This window comes from Nycticebus coucang, chromosome 4, assembly GCF_027406575.1.
Source record: "Nycticebus coucang isolate mNycCou1 chromosome 4, mNycCou1.pri, whole genome shotgun sequence".
Classification (NCBI taxonomy): Eukaryota; Metazoa; Chordata; class Mammalia; order Primates; family Lorisidae; genus Nycticebus; species Nycticebus coucang.
In genome coordinates this window covers 1,619,089-1,639,333 of record NC_069783.1, presented here as the reverse complement: position 1 = coordinate 1,639,333, position 20,245 = coordinate 1,619,089, and the positions used below count along the sequence as shown (strand labels likewise).

The 20,245-nt window shown below is 47.4% G+C and overlaps 1 protein-coding gene across 14 annotated transcripts in view; it reads left to right on the top strand.

Annotated features, from left to right (window-relative positions):
- Positions 1 to 20,245, top strand: part of MYT1L (myelin transcription factor 1 like) — a 476,241-nt gene that overhangs the window by 33,216 nt on the left and 422,780 nt on the right. For all 14 annotated transcript variants that reach the window (XR_008379597.1, XR_008379596.1, XM_053588628.1 and 11 more), the window contains exon 2: positions 8,231 to 8,330. The gene's annotated coding sequence lies outside the window, so the exon portion shown is untranslated. The remainder of the gene's footprint in view (positions 1 to 8,230; positions 8,331 to 20,245) is intronic.

The window sequence follows — 20,245 nt, the reverse complement described above, 5'->3', positions numbered from 1 at the left end:
TGCATCTCCGACTGAGTGTGATGTGTCCTGAAGGCACACGGCCGGGTTGGAGATGGAACGTGGAAGGCCTGGGCTCCAGGGATTCGCTCGGGTACCTTCACTTTTCCCCTCTGCTTAGAGCCCTTGGGGGCGGCTCCAGCAAACGTACAGGCCCTCTTCCCCCACTGGATGCCGTCCTTGTCCTTACTCTCCATCTTGGCCCTGTGTCACGGAGTCACGGAGAAGACACAGAATGCCATGCAGGGCCCATGGCACCAAATCTCACTGGTGACTTTAGAGTCCACCTCAGGAGTCCACCTCCTGTGCCGTGCTCCTCCGGGCTCCTCAGGCCTCTGGGGTGGTGTCTTGGCCACCACTCTGGCACTTTTGTCCTCTTGATCCTGCCTCTGTGACTCCAGTTTCTCTGCAGATGAAACAGAAATATGCTAGAGGAAATTATTGCGTGTGTTTCAGGTCAAAGATGGTGCCCTTGTTTCCATCTCTCTCCCGATTGCAGCGTCTTCCTTCTGAGTCTTCTGTCCGACACGCCTCTTCCTAATGGCATCCTGGCTGTTTTCTGCACAGATTTGGGGTTAAAATAAGAAGCGTTAGCAGGGAGAGTAGTTTGTCAGTGTTATTTACTAAGCACATCTGATTCAGGGGAAGAAGACTGTGATACTGGACCGCAGGACCCCTTTGTAATCTCTTTTTAATTTACATGTGTAAACTCTGCCTTCTGTACGATCAGCACAAGGGTGAGTTTGGCTTCATGAGGCTGGGCCAGCACAGGCTGGGGGCCCATGCCCGGCAGAGCCTGTGCTATCTGGGAGTCAGCACTCGGGGCCTGACCCACCCTGCTGCTGCGCCATCACTCGCACGTGCAGGGTCCTGTCCCAGACAGGGTGGCTCTGTTGTGAGGGCAATTCACACACTTACGTGCACAAGAAAAGAAAAATAGCAAAGAAAATCTAACTGGGGAATCTTCCCCAGCATTCATTATCTAGCCAAACATAAGGCTTCTGTGCATTTTAAAGTATTTTTCTCCAATTTTGTTTTTGTTTTCACATAAGACGTTTGGGAATGAAATAGCTTGGCCGGCCCAAACCAGGGTGGGTCATGCCCCAACTGGGAAGTTGTTCATGCAGGTTTAGGAGAGACTCGGTGGCGAGGCCGCCAGCCTCTCACAAGGCTGCTGTCCCTAGCTGCAGGCCCTCCTGCTCCCCTGTTCCCTGTCAGGCCCTCCTGCTCTCCTGTTCCCCAGGACAGGACAGCAGACCCTTCACCTGCTCTGGACATGCTATCCCTTTGCACAATTTTAACTTGGATTCCTTCCTTCCAATCGATAGGGGGAACAGAGAGCAAGCTGGGGTGAGCTTTCTGGTGAGCACTTCCTCTGTTCGGTGGGGTCACATGTTTTTGTTCCGGATGCTCTGGGAAAGCTAGAAGGTGCTCCGGGAAAGCTAGAAGACTTCTAGTGAAGCTTAAAATTCTTAAATACCTGATGAGAAGATGATTTTTAGGCCCTTTCCTAACCTGGGCATGTGGGAGTCCAAGAGCTAATAACTGCAGGGCCACTCTCACTATGGGGGTGGGGACGCAGCCCAGCTTGTGTGTCCCACTGGACTCTGTCTGTGACGGCACCCCAGTGCTGGGTGTACAAAAGCACCACACAGGTGCAGGCTGGAATTCCAGGGATGCGGCCCACACTTCACCTGTCTCGTGAGAGTGGGCGGCTTCCTCTGTGTCCCGTTAGCAAAAATGTCACCCTGTCCTTCTGTGTCCAGTCTGCATGATGAGCTTCTTTAGGAACAAGGCCTGGCCGCCCTCTTCATAGCCCTCCACTCCCTGGTCTGAGCGTCTCCTTTTGCAACTCTTTGCAATGAGCAAATGGACTCTTCCCCAGTTGCAGGCCTGGAGGGCCCTGGTTTCGGCTTCAGTGAGTAAACTCATGGGCTTACATGTTACACCGTCCTGCGTCGACCATGCATTTGTCTTACATCACACAGGCATTGAAGTGCAAATCACAAGTCGCTAGTTTCACGGGATTTAGAGGAGCCACATGGCTGCAGTCCTTCTCCTGATCCGTCTGCCGTTCTCGCCTCTCATGCTGTCTCTGCGTCCAGCCTCGGGGTTCTAAGCTTCACTTCTCCAACTTCTTCCTTAAGTGGAAGTACAATTTATACAGAGTTGTGTTTCTTCCCAAGCCTTTTCATTATGTGACGTGAAGTGGGTTTCAGCACATCCCTGGGAGGTGAGCGGGCAGGCGTCCTCACTGTGTGTCTTCCTGTGTCACTGAGGCAGGAAGTGGTCATGTTGGGAAGTTCATCGGGCCGGGAGGTGGCAGGACTTTAATTCAGACCTGGGACTTCTTCTGGTCTTGCGCACTGTGTGTCTCAGCCCTGGCTGTACATAAGGGTCACCTGGGGAGCTTTTAAAAACTGCTGGGGCCTGGGCTTCACCTCCACCCAACTAAATCACAGTTCCTTCAGGCAGGCACCAGGGTGTCTTTAGAGCTCCCTGGGTGCTTCAGATACACATCCAGGCTGGCGACTGCCTCTTTATGCTGTTTTCCTGCCCCTGTGTCAGAGAATGGGCCTGTGTGGACGTGGTGTGTGGACAGTTGATAGTCGACAGAGGCCTGTTGTTTTATCTGGCAGTTCCTCCATTGGGCAGATCCAGATTGTGGGGGATTCAGCATGAACCATTCCCTTTCTTCATTGTTATCATTATGCTGTGTGTCCTTAGAATGTAAGTTCTCAAATCACAGGCAGTGAATCAGCATAACTAGCTCTTGCCATCACACTGCTTGTAATCAAGGGCCCAGCACCTGGGTCTGTGAGGATGAAAAAGATACCTCTCACGCCAGTGACTTCTGGACTTGCATGAATAAAGGGCCCTTTGTACAAATGAAAGCCCGTGAAGGTGCAGCCTCTGAGGCTAAACCCAAGCTCTGGACCTTCCCGGCCTGACTGTGCCCATTCCCCTCTCCATGCAGAGGGACATGTGTCCCATCTGTGCTCAGATGTGACCTTGGGGGCCCTCGGAGGGAGGGACATAGTTCTGAGGCAAAGTGTCTTAGACTTACATCTACTCTGACTCTCTGCACTGCCCTTGGGCCCGGGTACTATAATTTGTGGTTATGTGGCTGATATCCTGGCACTCATGTGGCCGTGTTGTGATGGGGAGTTGCCAAGGCTGGTGTCAAGACAAAAATACCCGGCTCCCTCGGGGTCCTAGCCCTGATCTGGGAGGTCTTCCCCAGGGAGCAGATTCCTTCCAGCTCATTCTTCTTCTTCCCACTCCTGGGAGCCGCCTCCCGGGAACCTGCCAGCATGGGGTTGGGGGGGGGTCATGTCATGCCCTGTTTACGACGTGATGCAGGTGAGCAGAGATTGGGGACTGCTGGCTGCAGCGATTAATTGGACCCACAGCTAAATCTCTCATTTTCAATATCCTCAGACAACACAAAGCAAATCACAGAGTGTCTCAGATTTCAAAAGCTTTGTAATATCCGTTGTATACTCACCCCTCTCAGAGAGGATTTTTGGTTCTATTCCATTTAGCCAGCTTTTATTCCATGAGTGGTGCCAATGAGAGTCACATTTGTTTGCAGAACATCAGGCAGAGGCACCTGGGACCTTCTCACTCCAATCTTACGGGTGGACAGGCGTCCAGCTTAACACAGGGACTGGCTGGTTGGGGGGGTTTAACCTATTTTTCAGACAGACTGTTACTACGTGTGTATATATCGAAGATGTTTTTATTTGCTTCATCTTTTATAAGTTGTATGTAAAAATTAGCTCACTATATGAAATGAGAATTGCATGAAAAAAATCATAAGTACAATGACCTTTTTTAAAAAATTAAGAGTAGAGACCACTGCATTACCACCACAGTTGAAGTATGGGAGAAGTATTAAAAACCTGAAAGATTCAAATTAATAAACAAAAATATAAAGAGACAAGCTTTTAGGCTAATATGCAAAAAAGCCTCATCCTATTCGACAGCGTGAGATAGGAGAGCCCCACATTAGCCAGGCAGGGCACCTATCAGGACTTCCCTCTGGGCTAAGGGAAGAGCTGTCACCCTTCATGGTTTCCAGCCTCATTCTGTTGTCAGCAGAGGGTTCTGTCTGCCCAGACAGGGATCAACGGGAGCTCCCTCGGGGACACAGAATCATCACCTGCCTCTGTCATCATGTGTGGTGCGTCTTACAAGGGTACATGTGAAACTTAGTAAATGTGAAATATAATTGTCTTAACACAATAACTAAGAAAATGCCAGGAAGGCTATGTTAACCAGTGTGATGAAAATGTGTCTAACTGTTTATAAAACCAATGTATGGTGCCCCATGATCGCATTAATGTACACAGCTATGATTTAATATTAATAAAAAAATAGAAGCTTGAAGAAAAGCTAATTAACGAGAAAGGCTATGGCTTATATCAGAGGGTGGGGCATTTTTAAAAGGGTAATTATCTTAAAGAAAATAACTTTTATTATTCACTAACTTTGAGTTACGAAGCTATCGATTTTAAGGAGGAGGTAAACTTGGCGTTCCTGAGACTGAACGGAATGGACGTGTTGTTCTCTGTCAAGAGCATATTCAGTCTGAGAAAAACCCAAAATGTAGCTTATTGTGAAATGAACCTGGTTGATAAGTGACAACAGCTATATCATGCAAGCTACAGAATTACACACATGTAGAATAATACATTTCTATTAAATATCAAATGTAATTAAAAGAAACAGATGAGATTAATTATAATAAAACAGTATCTAACCTAAAAATATTATAATATTGACTGGTAATCAATACACAATGATTGATCAGAGAGTTCACATTTAAGGCACAACTCGACTTACACTGGCCCGTGTGACAGGCTGGACAGTGTTTGTGACTGGTGCCTGCCACATGGATGGTCACAGGTGAGCAGGTTAGAGATGGCCACATCGATGGTCACAGGTGAGTGGGTTACAGATGGCCACATGGATGGTCACAGGTGAGCCCGTTAGAGATGGCCACGTGGATGGTCACAGGTGAGCCGGTTAGACATGGCCACGAGGATGGTCACAGATGACCCAATTAGAGATGGTCACGTGGATGGTCACAGCCGGTTAGGACAGCTTCCCCAGTTTTTCCTGATATTTTGCTCTGTGTAGGTTTATGATGATTTTGTTTGTTTAAAACTCTATTTTAATGTCTTTAAAGTTTGAGTACGGTACGGTATTTAAGAGCATGTGCTGAGAATTTAGGTCATCAGGGTTCAAATCCAGTCCCACAAAGTGACCTGAGGCCAGAGTCTTGGCTTTCCTGGGCCTCATTTTTACATCTGGTGTGCTGAGGTGCCTACCTGCTATGAGGATCGGGCGACACAATTCCTGCTCAGTACTTGGCACAGACGGTCTGTATTTTTAGCTCATCATAAATACAGGGCATCCCAAAGATCACTATATATAGGAAAATTAACAAGCTCATGTTATACTTTATATAATACTTTTTTTTACATTTATATTTCAATATATAGAGAAAATTTTATATTTTATAAAAGTTCATAATGAATATTTTGTAAATAAAGCTACATTTAGCTGCAGTTTCCCATTTCCCCTATGTATGTATGTATGGCGACCCTTGGGGCATCCTGTATATTTTTCCTTCCTTCAGAAAGGAATTATAGCTTTGTCAGAAAATGAGGCTAAATGATAATATCTGGGGATAAGTCTGATGTGTTTTTAGAAGCCATAAAAAGGTGCGAGGAAGTGTTCCAGTGTGACTGGTGGACCCTGCCAGGGAGTCCTCAGCGTCCGTTCCTGAGCTTGGCCAGCAGCGACTCAGGTCTCCCGGGCGTTAAACTCCAAAGATGAAGTTGAGTTAGAGAGCTTTGGTCTCCGCCATGCTGCTGCTATTATTTTCATAAAAGGGTTAGTGTTTCTGCTGTGTTTAAAAAGTGGTAACATCCACATAGAAATGACTAGAATTTTATTTGTTTAAAACATAATATGAAATAAGTGTGAATTAACTAGAATAGTTGTAAGAACTTCGAAGACGAGGTTCCCTAATTCCTGGAAGCTGATGCTGGATTCCAGAGGTCAGAGCCCTAAAAACAATCCAGTTCATCTATCGTCCTTGGTTTGCAAATAAGACAGTCGCTGTAGGCCCTTGAAATGTCGCTTTCCCATATTCAGTAAATGCAATATTAACATTCTTAAATAAAATTTAAAAAAAAAAAAAGATTGGGACTGACCCATGCTAGTTAATATTCCTTTAAATCACTTACGTTTGAGCATCTGTCTGGGTGTTAAGTCCAGAATTATGTGCCAGGATTCCGGTGATGCTTAACAAAAGTGTAATGGATAACGGTCCTGACATTACATGGCAGCGTAGTTAATTATTTTTAACATTTTAAAATGTGATATGCTGTATTAATAAACCAGAAGTCTCGTACACTTTTTAAGAATTATCTGAAATTTTTTAAGAATCAAAGTGACAAAAACAAAGCACAGGCAATTTTAGATGAGATGTGTGTGTAACACTCACACACACAATCTGTGTCGACCTCTTTCTTATCTGGTCGGAGTGGAGCAGGAAACAGGGCTCAGCAAAGTCGCTTTTCACACCAAGTCTGTTCCTCCGATTAGACCCTGCCTTTCCTGCCCTCAGGACTTCATGAAGCCCTCCTGCCGTCTGCCGGTCACCTTGTGAGTGGGAGGAAAATCACACCTCTGTGTCCTGGCAGAGCTCCTCAAAACCATTGTGCAGGCAGCACCCTTGACCACAGATACAATCTCCTGCTCTGCCTAAGTGTAGGAAACCACTTGGGGCCACTTAGGACCATTACGCCACTTATTCCTGACTCACATAGGCAAGCACACTCTAGTGCAAGCAGAAACTAGAATTTATGGCCATTTTCGGTTATAAAATAAAATCTTAAGACCAGAAATTCTCATAAATACCTTCTAATGGGTTCTTTGTTTTATTTTTTTCCATTTATTAGAAATAATCAGAAACTTGATATCAGCATTAGTTCTTTTAAAAGTGCACATATATTTTATTTGATTTTGAATGATCTAGAATGGCTTCCACATTTTAATACCAATGATATTACCCTAAAAGAGTCATCAATTCCATCTGCAAAAGAACAGTGGAAAGTAAACCAACACGTGCTTCTCTTTTGGAAGAATGGAGAACATAGAACTGAAATATTGGGGGGTGTCAGAGAAATGGGCCGTGTGCCTGGACAGGCGGGAGCTGGCCTTGCACCCCAGCTAACGATGTTCTGACCGTGTGTCTCAGGGTGTTACCGTGCACCTCTGAGCCAGTGTAGAGGGGAACAGTAACGCCAACTCTGAGAACTAAATGAGAACGAACCTGCATACGGGGTCTGGTGTAGAGCACGGCCCCTCTTAGTTGGATATTCAGTAATGGAGGCCTCTGTTACTGGGGCTGCCCTTGGTGTGCAGACCCTTGTACTACCAACATCGGAAATGTCACGCAGAAAATGCAGGACTGTGGAGACCCAGAACGGGGAGGGCATTCCAGGTAGAAGTAAAGAATATTATGCCAAGTTGAGCACATACAAGAATTTCATGTTTCGTTTTTCCTCCCACGGAACTGCTAAAATTGGAACGAATATGGTTGGTGGGTAGAAAAAGTTGAATTAATGTTCCAGAGGAATGACTGTCCTTTTCTTCTGTCACCCTAGTTTTCCCTGTGAACCTAGAAAATGGGAAATATCAGAAACTTCCTTGCTCTGCTCATGTCTCTGCTTTTATTTCTTTAAACATTTATGATTGCCATTGTAGAATTAATCCTGTGTGGCCGTAGATAAGCAGGCTGGTTTGGGGATCCTTGTCTGAACCTGTGTATTCTGCCATACTGCTGTCCAACGCTAGTCCAGAACCTTCTGTCCACATGATGTGGTCGCAGCCTGAGAGGTGATGAGGCCCTGGGCAGCGAGCCACTCTCCTTAGCTGGGGCTCTTTGTAGATAGGCCAGACATTAGGGACTTGCTGAAGTTTCACAGAAGTGACCTTGATCTTTCATGTTTATTAACGAACAGACTTCTATTTTAAAAGCACTGTCCCTTTGAGGAGATACAGTGGGAGGGTGTGACTCCAGCACTGTTCCTTGGGTGAACTGCTGCGGGCGTGGAGGAGTGTGTGCAAAGCCTCCATCAATCACCAGCCCTGCCCGTCCGGTCGGGGGAAAGCCGTCTCAGGCCCACTAACACTTCTCCCCTCTTCTGTGCAGGGAAGGTCCTGCGGAGGCTCTAGCCGAGGACGAGGTGCATGTGGCTGTCTCCTGGACATTTGTCCTGCTCACATTGACGCATGAGGAATCAGAGAGTGTGGTATGTAGCCCCTCTGGGACCTTCTTGTATTGGGGATGTAAATAATGTTACCTGGAAACCAAGAAGAACTTAGAACACAGTAAGGACCGACCTAAAACTGGGGCAATTGAGTTATTTTCTGCCAGTTATTTGTTAGTTTTTCTGACATTTAAATGTCTCCATTTTATGCCATTGTTTAGTCAATAGACTATACATTTAAATTCACATATCACTTATGACTTTTCCTTACATCTTTACACTGATGAGAGCTACTCTAAATACCTCAGAAACAAACCAAGCTGAGCAGAGAACTTTATCCAGAAAACGTATTTAGACTTAATTTTCTCTTTTTTCATTCTCATATGGTGCCTTCCAGATTTCAGATTCCTTCCACCATATTCTTTCATTTGAGCCTCCAGTGCTGACTTTGTGTTGAGCCACATGCGTGAAGGGCCCGGTCATCACCCTCCCTGTGCCCAGAGTCCCCTGGGAAGAGCCCAGGGTCCCTGTGCACAGCTGGGGGCTGGCATCGGCTCCTCTCCGTGGTGGCACATCCTGGCCATGTAAAATCTATCTGGGGCAGATTTTATCACTGTTCAATCTACTGAGGAGCAGATCTGCCCTGACCAAGGACAGCCTTGCCTTGTACTGGGCAGCCGGCCTTGTGCTGGGCTTTGGAGAGGACACTCAGCTTTTGTGAACTTCCTTTTCTTCTAATTGAGTGGATGGAATTGAGAAATGCTGATCTTATAAAAAGGATGAATTTAATATCCAGAAAAGCTGAGAAATATGCCGCCCTGTTGGGCCTGGAGGCCTCTGTTTACTAGACGACTCATGTTTACCTGCTCAGAAGTTTCACTTTCTCCAGGTGGCGCCTGGGCACTCACCTTGGCAATGGAGTTCACCCTCTGAGTATTGTTGTTTGCACCAACATCACACTGACAGAGACACAGAGCTTTTAAAATAGACTTATTTTCTTTACATAATTAGACTGATAGGATAATAAAATATAATAATAATAAATTAAAGCCAAAACTCAGTGAGGACAACCATTAAAATGATTTGTTGGTTTAAAATTATTTTAATTAAGGCTTTTATTAAGGTAGGTCAAGCTGCACACTTTGTTCTTTACTCCGTTTTTACTTTACACATTATACGTGTCTGCCTGTGACAATATTTCTGCAACACTGTTTAATGGTATATAGCATTCCACTTTATTCGTATACTGAAATATGCTTAACCAATCCTCTATTGTATTTTATAAGTTGGCTTCATGAACAAAATTTTAATAACCTTTTTTTTACTTAAAACTTTTCTCACTATTCATTCTTTTCTTAAGGTAAATTCATAGAGTTGCTAGATCAAAAACTCTGTTAAGGCTCTCGAGAGGGGTAATACTTTCAAAACGCTTCTCCATTTTAGGTGGGGTCATGTCACTGTGTGCCACTGTCAACACCGCTAACCGTTCAGTGCCAGGAGACGCTGCCACTCCACATAGAACTTTTATGAATCTGACTTTGAGAAAAACTAACCTCAAAGCATGAGCTTAGATTTTAAAGGCTAAAAATTTATTTCAACATGTATTTTGAATACAGACTGCGTTCAGGCTGGCCTGGTATTTCATTTCATAGTGGGCTCCTAGTTCTGCTACTGTTAGATGCTGGAGAGAGAGAATAAGTCTAATTCAACTCAATTGCTTCGACACATTTTAAGACCTACTATGTTCAGGCCTGTTCTGGGTGTGACAGTTTCATTTCTATTTCTTATATATTTTCTATTCTATTTCCTGTGACAATATTTTCTATTTCTATTATATTTTAATATTTGATGACGGGTTTCATGATTTCCTAAGTATACAAGTTAACTAGTTCACCCCATCCAAGGTCACTGGACCGTTACCACACCGTCTGCTAAGTTCCCACGAAGTATCACATTTTGGCCTCAGTTCTTCAACCACACACACGAGCTAGTTGGAGAGATTGTTATTACTGACCAGAAAGGCATGGGCACTATCCACCTCCCACCTTTGTACAGGTTACCAAAAGTTATGTTAGAAAGAAAACCAAAATCTTTTGCCCAAAACTATTGGTAGCTGGGACACCAGAAGACTTGCCAGGAGTGTGTAAATTTGGTGTGGAAAACAGACAAGATGAGAGCCCAGAGACCGCGGTGTGGCCCTGTGGCCACCCTGCAGGGGTGCCCAGTCCCTCTGGCCTCAGTTACTTCATCAGGGGAGTGAATGATTTGGCAATCCTTGAGGAGACTGCACCTGCAGGATTTTGGATTAGGGGTGACAAAGCCCGGGTGCCTCTTGGCTGGTGGGTTTGTTTTTAGACGGCTCCTCTCTGCCTCCTGAGGGTGTCTGACACTGCCCCCCCACCCCCGTCACACACGGTCACTTCTCACAGGCTGCACTCTAGGAGGCTGGCGTGTGACTCCTCAAGATGACACTAAGGCAGGAAACATCAACATCCCCACTCCAAACAGGTCCCACGGCAGAGGGTTACCTGTGTGCACAAGCGCTCAGCCCAGGGCAGGGCGACCCAGCTCTGAGCTCCTAGGTCCATGCAGCATGGGCAGGCAGGTGGGTGGGTGAACAAACCACTTCACTCCTCAAGTGTTAAACTCCAAACAATTTCTTAGAGTCGGTTTACTTGATTGTCTCAGAAATAAATGCCTATTGCCAAGGCAACTTTGATGCAAAAATAAAAATAGGAGCAACAAATCACCAGTGCATGAACCCAGGAGCTGTGCAACCAACTTGTGTATATGAATAACATCTAACCTGTGTTTTTATGATTGTTTTACTAAGATGACCGAATTTGATACAATATGAGCATGAATATTGTATGTGTAAAATGGTCCTTATATGAAGAGAAACGTAGAAATGCAATATTCTACTTTAATCCATGAATGGATTTAGTTGTCCATGCATTTTTTTTTAATTTTTAAATTTTCTGGCTTAGTGATATTTGTTGCTCATTTCTTCATTTTCCCCTGTGCTGTTACTCTTCCTTAAACCTTCTCTGCTTTGACTACCACATAACTTTGCCCCCCAGAGCGTCTGCTGTGTGTGCCGCTCACCCACCCTGTCTTTATGCTCCACGCCCGTCTTCCCAGATGGGTAAGTCCCATAGGCACGGCCTGTGGTGACAGCTTTCTGTCTGACTCCTTATGGTTTATGCTCCCTGACTAGAATGAGTGAAAGGGAATATCAGTGTTCAGTGTCTGTCTACCTGAGATTCTGAATAAAACACCCCCATGAACAGAACAACAGAAAGAAGACACAGTGGTTTCATTCAGCCCAAAACTAACCGGCCGGGGGGTTAAAGTTGAACTGGGAGGGGCCTCTGCACGGAGCAGGTGTTGGCTGAGCTTTCAGGAATCATTGGTTCTTTCTCCCTCCCATCCTCCCTTCCTTCTTCCCTCTTTCTTTCTTCTTTCCTTCCTTTCCTTCCTCTCCTTTCACATCCTTTCCTCACCCCTTCCACTGCTTCTCTGCTGAGTGGCTGAATCATGACGGTAATGTCTGACACGGAAGGTGTTGTTTCCCTCCATGCTGGGGACGGTCAGCACGTGCAGGAGCCACCTTGGGATGTGGGGAAGTAAATGCCATTAATCTGAATAGCACCTCACACCATAAAACCAGACCACTTCCGTCACCTGTACCCAGAAACCCACAGTGTAGACTCATGACAGCTGAGACACTAAAAAATCGTAGATGGCTGTAGAGGCTGAGAGACAAATATCCTTTCAGGAGTTGTTTTATTTGGAGAGTCTTGTTCAGTGGCCTGGATTGAAAGATCACAGCTGGGATGTCATCCTTCTAGGTGACACCTACGTCACTGAGACAAACTCAGGAAGGGGAACACAGCCAGCCCCAGGGAGCCCAGGCCCTGATATAAGAACTTCCCCAAGCTGCGCAGGTTAACAGGAGAAGCAGAAAGTGAGCTGGGCCATGGACACCTCCCTGCCTTGTGTTACTCCTGACTTTATGTCACTTAGCTCTGGTCAAGGGAACACCCATCCCTTAATTTTCCACTATCCTGCTGTTCTACCTTACATGAAATATGAGATATTAAAATCTACAGCCAGAAGAAAAAAATACAACTTTATACATTCTATTTACCCCTCCACTTTAAAACATGTACGGGATATTAAGTAATTACTTTTAATTGTTTAGGTATGTTAATCGTGTCATGGCTCTGTTTAGAAATGAAGTTCTTGTATCTTAGAGATGAAACACTTGTAGGTAAAATTTTATGATTTCTGGAAGGTCCTTCAAAATAATAGAGCCATGGTTGTCGGGGGAGGGTGTAGGTGGACAGCAGGGCCTATGACGCGCCATCACTGCCTGGTGGCCACGGGGTTCTTGTGCCCTCCCATCCGTGTTTAGGTTTACTTGAAGTTTTCCATATTGAAGTGTCCTGGTGGATGGGGAGTTGTGTCAGAGTGATCTAGGAGGCATCCCTGCCACCAGACTGATGGAGAGCAAAAACCCAGATTTCTGCCTTTGAAGCATAAATTTCCTTCTGGACAGGCAGGGCACCGTGGACTGTGTGAGCTTACACGTTACAGCGACATGGCAGGTCAACCCCCAGAGCAGCAGGTGCCGCTGACGTCATTACCCCCCACGGCCGTGAAAACATGTTTTCATTTTACACTTGGAATTTCTTAGATTGGTAATTGTTATATAGAAACCCCCCCTTAATTTTGTATATGGAAAAGATTTTGAAACTGAAGATAGAAACAATTTAATAGTGACGTTTCTGTCACTTGTGACAGTGGTTGGATTTCTAAAGGTATTCCAGTAAATTATTTATACAATGAGTTTTTTTTTTTGTTTTTTTGGCTGTAAAGGTTTTTTTTTTCTTTTTTTCTTGTTGGGGATTCATTGAGGGATTTTCTAGGGACATATTACATTTTTTAAGGTTAAGTTAATTGATTAGCTTGGGTGTTAAATTGTTTTTTCTCTCTTTTGCTGTTGCAAAGGGTGTAAATCTGTGGTTTTTTTTTTGCACAGCTGTGTATGTGTTACTCTTACCACTAACAGGGTAGGGACTTTACAGTTACTGAATCCTACTTTTCCTTTTCCATAAGGAATTTAAACCATAGCTATTCTAAGAAAGGAATCAGTGTTGGGACGTTGGGCACTTTTATTTTCTGAAGAACCCCCTTTTGTCTGATAAACAAAGGGAAGGCGTCAGGGATGTGGGAGTGCAGTACCAGTGGTATCCGGCCACCTCCTGTCTCTGTGCAGCCTGCTCCCTTCCTCCCCTGTAAACCGTGGGATCCAGGCACCGCTTCAACTGGTGGGAGACACTAGGTGGTCCTTGTACAAACCTCCTCCAGGCATGGGAGTTGAAAAGAGGAGTAAAGATCAAGCAATGGAATATTAACAATCAATCAGGATTTAGTGGGCGAGAGAAAGGGAGAGAGCAATGGAGTGCCATGAGCGTGGGTGTGGGGATGTCCTCTGAGGGCAGAGCCAGGAGGCTTCCTGGGAGGTGTGAATTGAATGGGCTGTGCCATCTGACCTGGAGGACAGGAGTGGGCAGGAAGAGGGGCCAGAAACAGGACAAAATATGCACCTGGGGTGACGTTTGTGTGTCCCTGAGAGGGGCCGGGACTCAGAGATGGGGCCGTCTGAACTGAATGAATAGCCGGGCTGATCCTCTTGGAGGGTCCTCACTCTCCCTGTGGGTGAGAAGTAGCTTCAGGAACTGGAAGACACCCAGGTGACCGGGAAAAGGTGGCCACAAACACACAGGCCACTCTCCTGGACCCTGGGCACTCCCATCTCCCATCCTCAGACTGGAAACTGCCAAGTGTCTCTGTGTGAAACAACTTATTAAATAACTGAAGTATTTGCCAAATTTAAAATATATTACCTGGTCCATGCGCTAATGAATTAAGAAACTCTGAGAGGAGGAATAGAGAAAGCTCAACTGAGCTGTGTCAGTGACCCGTGTCTCCACTAAGCTGTGGTGGCCCTGGACAGGGAGGCCCAGGCCTCCTGCCCATGGTGGTGTGGTGGGCAGCAGGAACAGGCCCAGGGAGTGTGCCAGCCGGGAGGGGTGTGTGCCCTGCTCTGTGGTCTAACTGGCATCAGTTACATCAGGCCTTACAGAACAGGTAAGCCTGGAACATTCTGTTTCACTCCCACATGCTTACCCTTAGACCTACTGTGTGCAGACCCAGCAGTGTCCAGCACCCCCAGCACGGAGCCTCAACCGCTCACATCCCCAAGGAAACCCAGCGAATGAACAGAACACAGCCTGTCACAGCAGAAAACACAAGGGACTGAGATTGTCAGGTGCGGGGAGGAGACCAGCTGTGCAGCGCTGGGGGAAGAGGCCCTTGACAGCGGCACTGAGCAAGAGGCGGCCGGGACCCTCTGGTCACTGCAGACTAAGAGGAACAGCAGGGAGTAACGTACCGATCGTGTGCGGGAGAGTCAAATGGAAACAGGCCGCGATGAGGCTGTCAGAGGCATTTTCCCACCCACGACCTACTGGGGCTCATCCCACAGGCTGTGGGAAGTATGTTCCCTGTGCGAGTAGAAAGTATTCCCAGCACATATGGAAATAAAAAGAAGATGGTGCCAGCCACCACCGGCCAGGTGGAGAAGACCTCCCAGAACAGAGAGCTGGCGTTTCTGTGACCCGTGATCTGGGTCACGGCAGCACCTCTGCAGCCTTGAGGAAGCCACTTCCCTTCACCAGGCGTTGTCACCTGTACCCAACCAGAATCCCAGTCACCCGGGATTGTGGGGACTGAGGGAGCTTGGAGTGTCGTCGGGGTAAGATGGTCCTCCTGTGGCCAGAGCAGTTCCAGTGGTGGAGCCGCAGGACACAAAGCAAAGTGGGGAGGCATTAGTTTCATTCTGTTTGGGCTCAACCAGCACTTCCGGGGGGTTCTCTGCACAGTACGGCCACCTACTGAGGTTCCCAGAGACAACACGCACATCGTTATTATGACATTTTCATGAAATTCCTTTTCAAATGTGTCTACCCATGTGTCCTCCAAGACCTGGCCCAAAGGCCACCCATGGTGACCCCCGATCTCTGTGTCCCCAGCTGCGGTTACCCACCCCACGTGGAGCGCCTGCCTCCGGCCAGCCTCTCCCCTAACTTGTCGCTTTGCCTTTCCAGGGGCTCCCCCTGCTCCAGCCCCCTCGTACCACCCGGCCGCAGTCAGTCGGTGTTTGCTGGGCCTCATAACTCTGCAAAGGGACGTGCTGTGACCGCATGGAATGATCCCTGGACCAAGCTGTGGGCTGGCTCAGCTCAGCCCCGGCCCACTCTCCGCAGCCTTCATGCCATTTCTTTGTTTTGCCGTGGTGTGGTCTGTGTGAGTTGTGGGTAGTAGGAATGTAAGGACTTTTGACGAGGTCCACACGTAAAATGCATACGCAAAGTGATCTTGAAAACACCGTACATGGCACTCGCAGAGCTGGTGTTAATACTGTTTATTTTTATTATAAAATGTGCTTTAGTTACACTAGGTTTTCTTTCTCAAACTATTTGCCTTAGTCTCAGACATTGCTATAAGAAAACATCAAGCCCAAATCTCCTGAATAATATGCTTATAATGCTGATAATAGAAGCTAAGAGTTTTCACATAGTGAGACTGATTAAGGGCTGATTAAAACACCCCTTCCTCTACTCTGCTAAATGTTTTAGGAAGAAAACTCAATTCATTTTGTAAATAAATTCCAATGACATTTGAGTACTCTGACTGCATCAGCCTGCCTACGGTTCCTCCTTCCCTCCCACCTTTCTTCCTTTCTTCTTCTTCTTTTTCTTAATTTTTTTATTGTTATGTAATAGTTGTGCGTGTTTGGGGTGCGTGTGATACTTTGGTGTGTGATCCAGTAAAGGTATTTGGGATTCCATCACCTCAGACGTTTGTCTTTCCTTTCTGTTAGGAGCACTCAGTCTCCTTTTCCAGCTATTCTGAAGTACACAGTGAATTACCGTTAACGGTCATCTCCCTGCTGGGCCCATCCTTCTTGCTGGACGTCCTCCTTTGCCCTTCTCTCGTTGTACCCTCGGCGTCTGTCCTCCACCCTCGGCGTCTGTCCTCCACCCTCGGCGTCTGTCCTCCACCCTCGGCGTCTGTCCTCCACCCTCGGCGTCTGTCCTCCACCCTCGGCGTCTGTCCTCCATGCTCCTTTCATAGTTATTTGGTTAGTATGCTGAGAGGTCTTTGTTTCATATTTTTTGTTTTAATAATAGAGGCAAAAGATGTAAAATACCACAAAGAATATGAATCCTAATTTTACCCCTAGTCGTATTTTCTGAGGGTGGATGAAAAGCAACCCTTTTATGTAACTCACTCACCTTCTGACGTTCACAGAGCCATAAAACCAACCGTCTCTTCCACGTTTCTCCTTCTCACAGTCTACCCCCTCCCTAATGCCCTTCAAACCTGCAGCCCAGTGGCCCTCACCAGGAGCACAGGGGCACCCAGAGACCAGGGTGCAGCCATGCCTCCCTCCAGACACTGGCCCTGGCACTGCAGGCTAAAGACTGGCCCTTAGGGGGTTACTTTCTGGGGAGGAGGAACACGCTAGTCCACTTAAAATCTATGCAATACCACCCCACCCTGCAGGAGGCAACAGGATGGAAGAGTTCCAGGCACTCGCCTTCCACTGTTGTTTCCAAACATTCTATCCCTCCTTGCTCACCTCTGTGTGTCTTTCAATACTTAAGCACAATCCCTGTTCTGATTAGTTTTGTTGTTCCTTTTGTTCACTGCTTAGCTTTTCTCTCCATGGCTGAAGGCGGTGCTGTGGCTGGAATGTCCAAGTCCCAGTGGCAAGGCTGTGGGGCTTTGTCAGAGGGTGGGAGAGCTGTCAGGAAGCCCGGACACTTGGCAGGTGGGCAGAAAAGAGAGTGTAGGGACAGTAGCTATGAGGACTTCTCAGGTGACAGGGCATCCGAGTGGACTGGTCCTTTGTGAGGATCTCTCTGCTGGCAGGTGGGGGGGCAGGAGGCTGCCACAGCACCCAGATCAGGGCCAGCCAACAGGGCAGGAGCCTGGGGGGCTGCAGAATGCGGGCTGTGGACCATTTGTAAGCTCAGGGGGGTAGAGGAGGAACATTTGGGAACTCATGAGTTCAGCTTTAGACATGCTAAGTCATGTTGTCTGCTCTGCATCGAACACAGACAGTAAGAACACAGTTGAAAGTGCAGTGCGGGTCTTTGGAGGAGCTAAGTGTGCTGGAGATTAGAATTTTGGAACAGTCACGGTCAAGGTGCAAGGATAGGAGGCCTGAAGACTGATCTCTGGGACACACCAGGGCTGGAGCCAGTGCGGGGAGGAGGTGTCCTGGAGGGGCAGCAGCGCACAGGGCATCCTCAGGCCAGCAGGGCTGGCCTTCCCAGTGCTGTCTGGGCTCTGCACTCTCCTGTCAGCCAGCCCCCAACATCGCCTCTGCCCACCCTGCCCCCAACTCTCAACCCCACTATCCTGCTTAATTTGTCCTCACAACCTTATCTGACAGCATATATCTTAATTTGTTTATTCTGCTATTCTCTGCCCTGCCAAACATACACACTGAAGCGGGCTTTCCTTACAGGCGAGTATTTTTGTTTTATTTTCCACGCTATTCCTGTATTTTAGGATTTGACCATTACTTTTTTTTTTTTTGAACAAGGGCTGGGATGGAGAAGGAGCTTCTGAGTGAAGGTGCCCCTGTGAGGGCAGCAGGCAGCCAGAGCCAGAGGGCGAGAGGAGCGTGAGGAGTGGGGGACAGGCCAGGACAGAAAAGTGCTGGCAACGCCTCTGGGAAGGAGGTGCCCTGGTCGTCTCTGGTTTCCGAAGCGCAGGTGCGCATGCGGGCCTCATTCTAAGGGACTGTGCTGGTGAGAGCCAGGAGGCCAGGGGCGGAGGCCTCACCAGGGCTCTGCAGAATTCAGGCAGGTGGTGCATCCTGGGGGTCGGCAAGTGCAAGTTTAATTATGAGAATATTAATTATGAGGAAACTTTTTCCCCAAAATTATCTGTGAATTTTGATATCTCCCTTTGAATGTCTACCATTTATGTACCCACCCAGTTAATAAAAGCACTAATTGTGCCCCCCCAAAAAAATTTACATGTTGAAACCCTCAACCCTCCAATATAGCTGTATTAGAGGCTGTACTTGGAGGTGGCGCTTGGAAGAGGCACTTTAAGGAGGTGACTGATGTTCAATAACGTCATGGGGACCGTGCCTGACCCAGCTGGTGCCCTGGTGAGGTGAGGTGTCGTCTGCCATGTGAGGACACAGTAAGGCCGGCCCTCAGCAGAAACCAAATGTTTTGTCTTCTTGATCTTGGACTTCCAGCCTCTAGAACCATGAGAAAATAAATTTTTGTAGTTTTAGGGGCCCAGCCTGTGGCACTTTGTTGGGGCAGGCCCAGAAGACTAGCATAACCACTGGATGGCTCAGTGACCTGGCTTGCTTCCTTCTGTCGTGTGCAGACACGTCTGCCTGTACAGATAACTGTGGCCCCAAGTGCGAGCTCCTGATATTCGCATAGGCAGGAGAGATTGTCAGCCCAGCAGTGTCCAGTGGATCATTGCTGACGTGCCTGAGCCTGGTTTGAGGAATGTGGGAAATGGTCTTTAAGTAACTAGAATAAGCAGAACAAGAGCAGTGCTGAGGGGTCCTCACTTGAGTGTTCTTGGACTGTGCTGGAAATGGTTTTACACCTTGCAGGTTGTTCAAAGTTCTGATTAAAATACCCACATTCTCAGCACTGTGTTCACTGTGACTTGACCAAACTGTTGAGACAAAGCAAAATGAAAAAGCAACCAGCCGACCCCTTGCTATATGTCAGAACCCTGCACGTGAGGTGTAACACATTGGTGGTAAGAATCCAGGTGCACACGTGTGCACACACAGACCCGACATCTGTGCCCCAGCCACGGTGTCTGCCCATCTCTGTGTCATCCAACCCGGATCGGGGGAAGAGAAAACGGCTATCACATCCTGGATCATGGTGAGGCTTTTGTGCATTCTGATATAATAAAGTCCACTGAAAGACCAGGAGGGGAGAAGAAATGAGATGAGGGTAAGCTTCTGCTAATTTCTAAAACATGGAAATCATGATTAATAGGACACCCTATTCTGCTTTGCTCCATCTCGATGAGGTCTCTGCAGCTTTGATCTGGCCCAGGGGGCATGTGGCATCTGGACCCAGCTGGGCAGGAGTGCCCGGCGTCCAGAGCTACTACCCTTTCTTTATTAACCAGTCCTGCTTGACTCATGTTGCCTTCAATGTCCTTTCATCGCTGTACTTAAAGAATCCCTGCATACTTGAGCACCAATTAGGGAGATTGGTTGTAATTTTTTCTTTGCTTGCCATTTTTGTGGGCAAACCTCAAGTGTGACAGGCCTGTGACTCATGTGAAGGGCTGTTCCTTTCTTCCTTTGGCTCCCGCTTCATCTGTCCCCCTGTCTGGCCCATGGCAGGGATCACAAATATATTTGCTGAGGAAATAAGTAACTGTGAATGTGGGGCCCTCGGTTGGGGAGCCAAGGAAATGGGTGGAGCACACACAGAAGGGGCTCTGCTTGCCGCTGTCTGTGAACACGGGGCCTGTAGACCAGGGGATGTGAACAGCACAAAGTGTCTCAAGGCTCTGGAGGCTGGAGGCCAAGGTCAGGGTGTTGGCACCTCTGGTGTCTGAGAAGACCTCCTGTCCTGGCTACAGACCTTTTTTCTCAGCTCATGTTCACAAGCTGGCTGCTGGCCCTCTTCCTCCCTGTCAAGGCACTGGCTCCACCCCGGGGGTCCACCTTTATATTCTCATTACCACCTAGGGGCCACCTCCCAATACTGTCACGCTGGGCTCAAGATGTGAGTTTTGGAGGGAGAGATACATCCAGCCCATGGCACCTATGTGCTCCTGCGTACGTTGTACGTATGTTGTATTCGTGATTT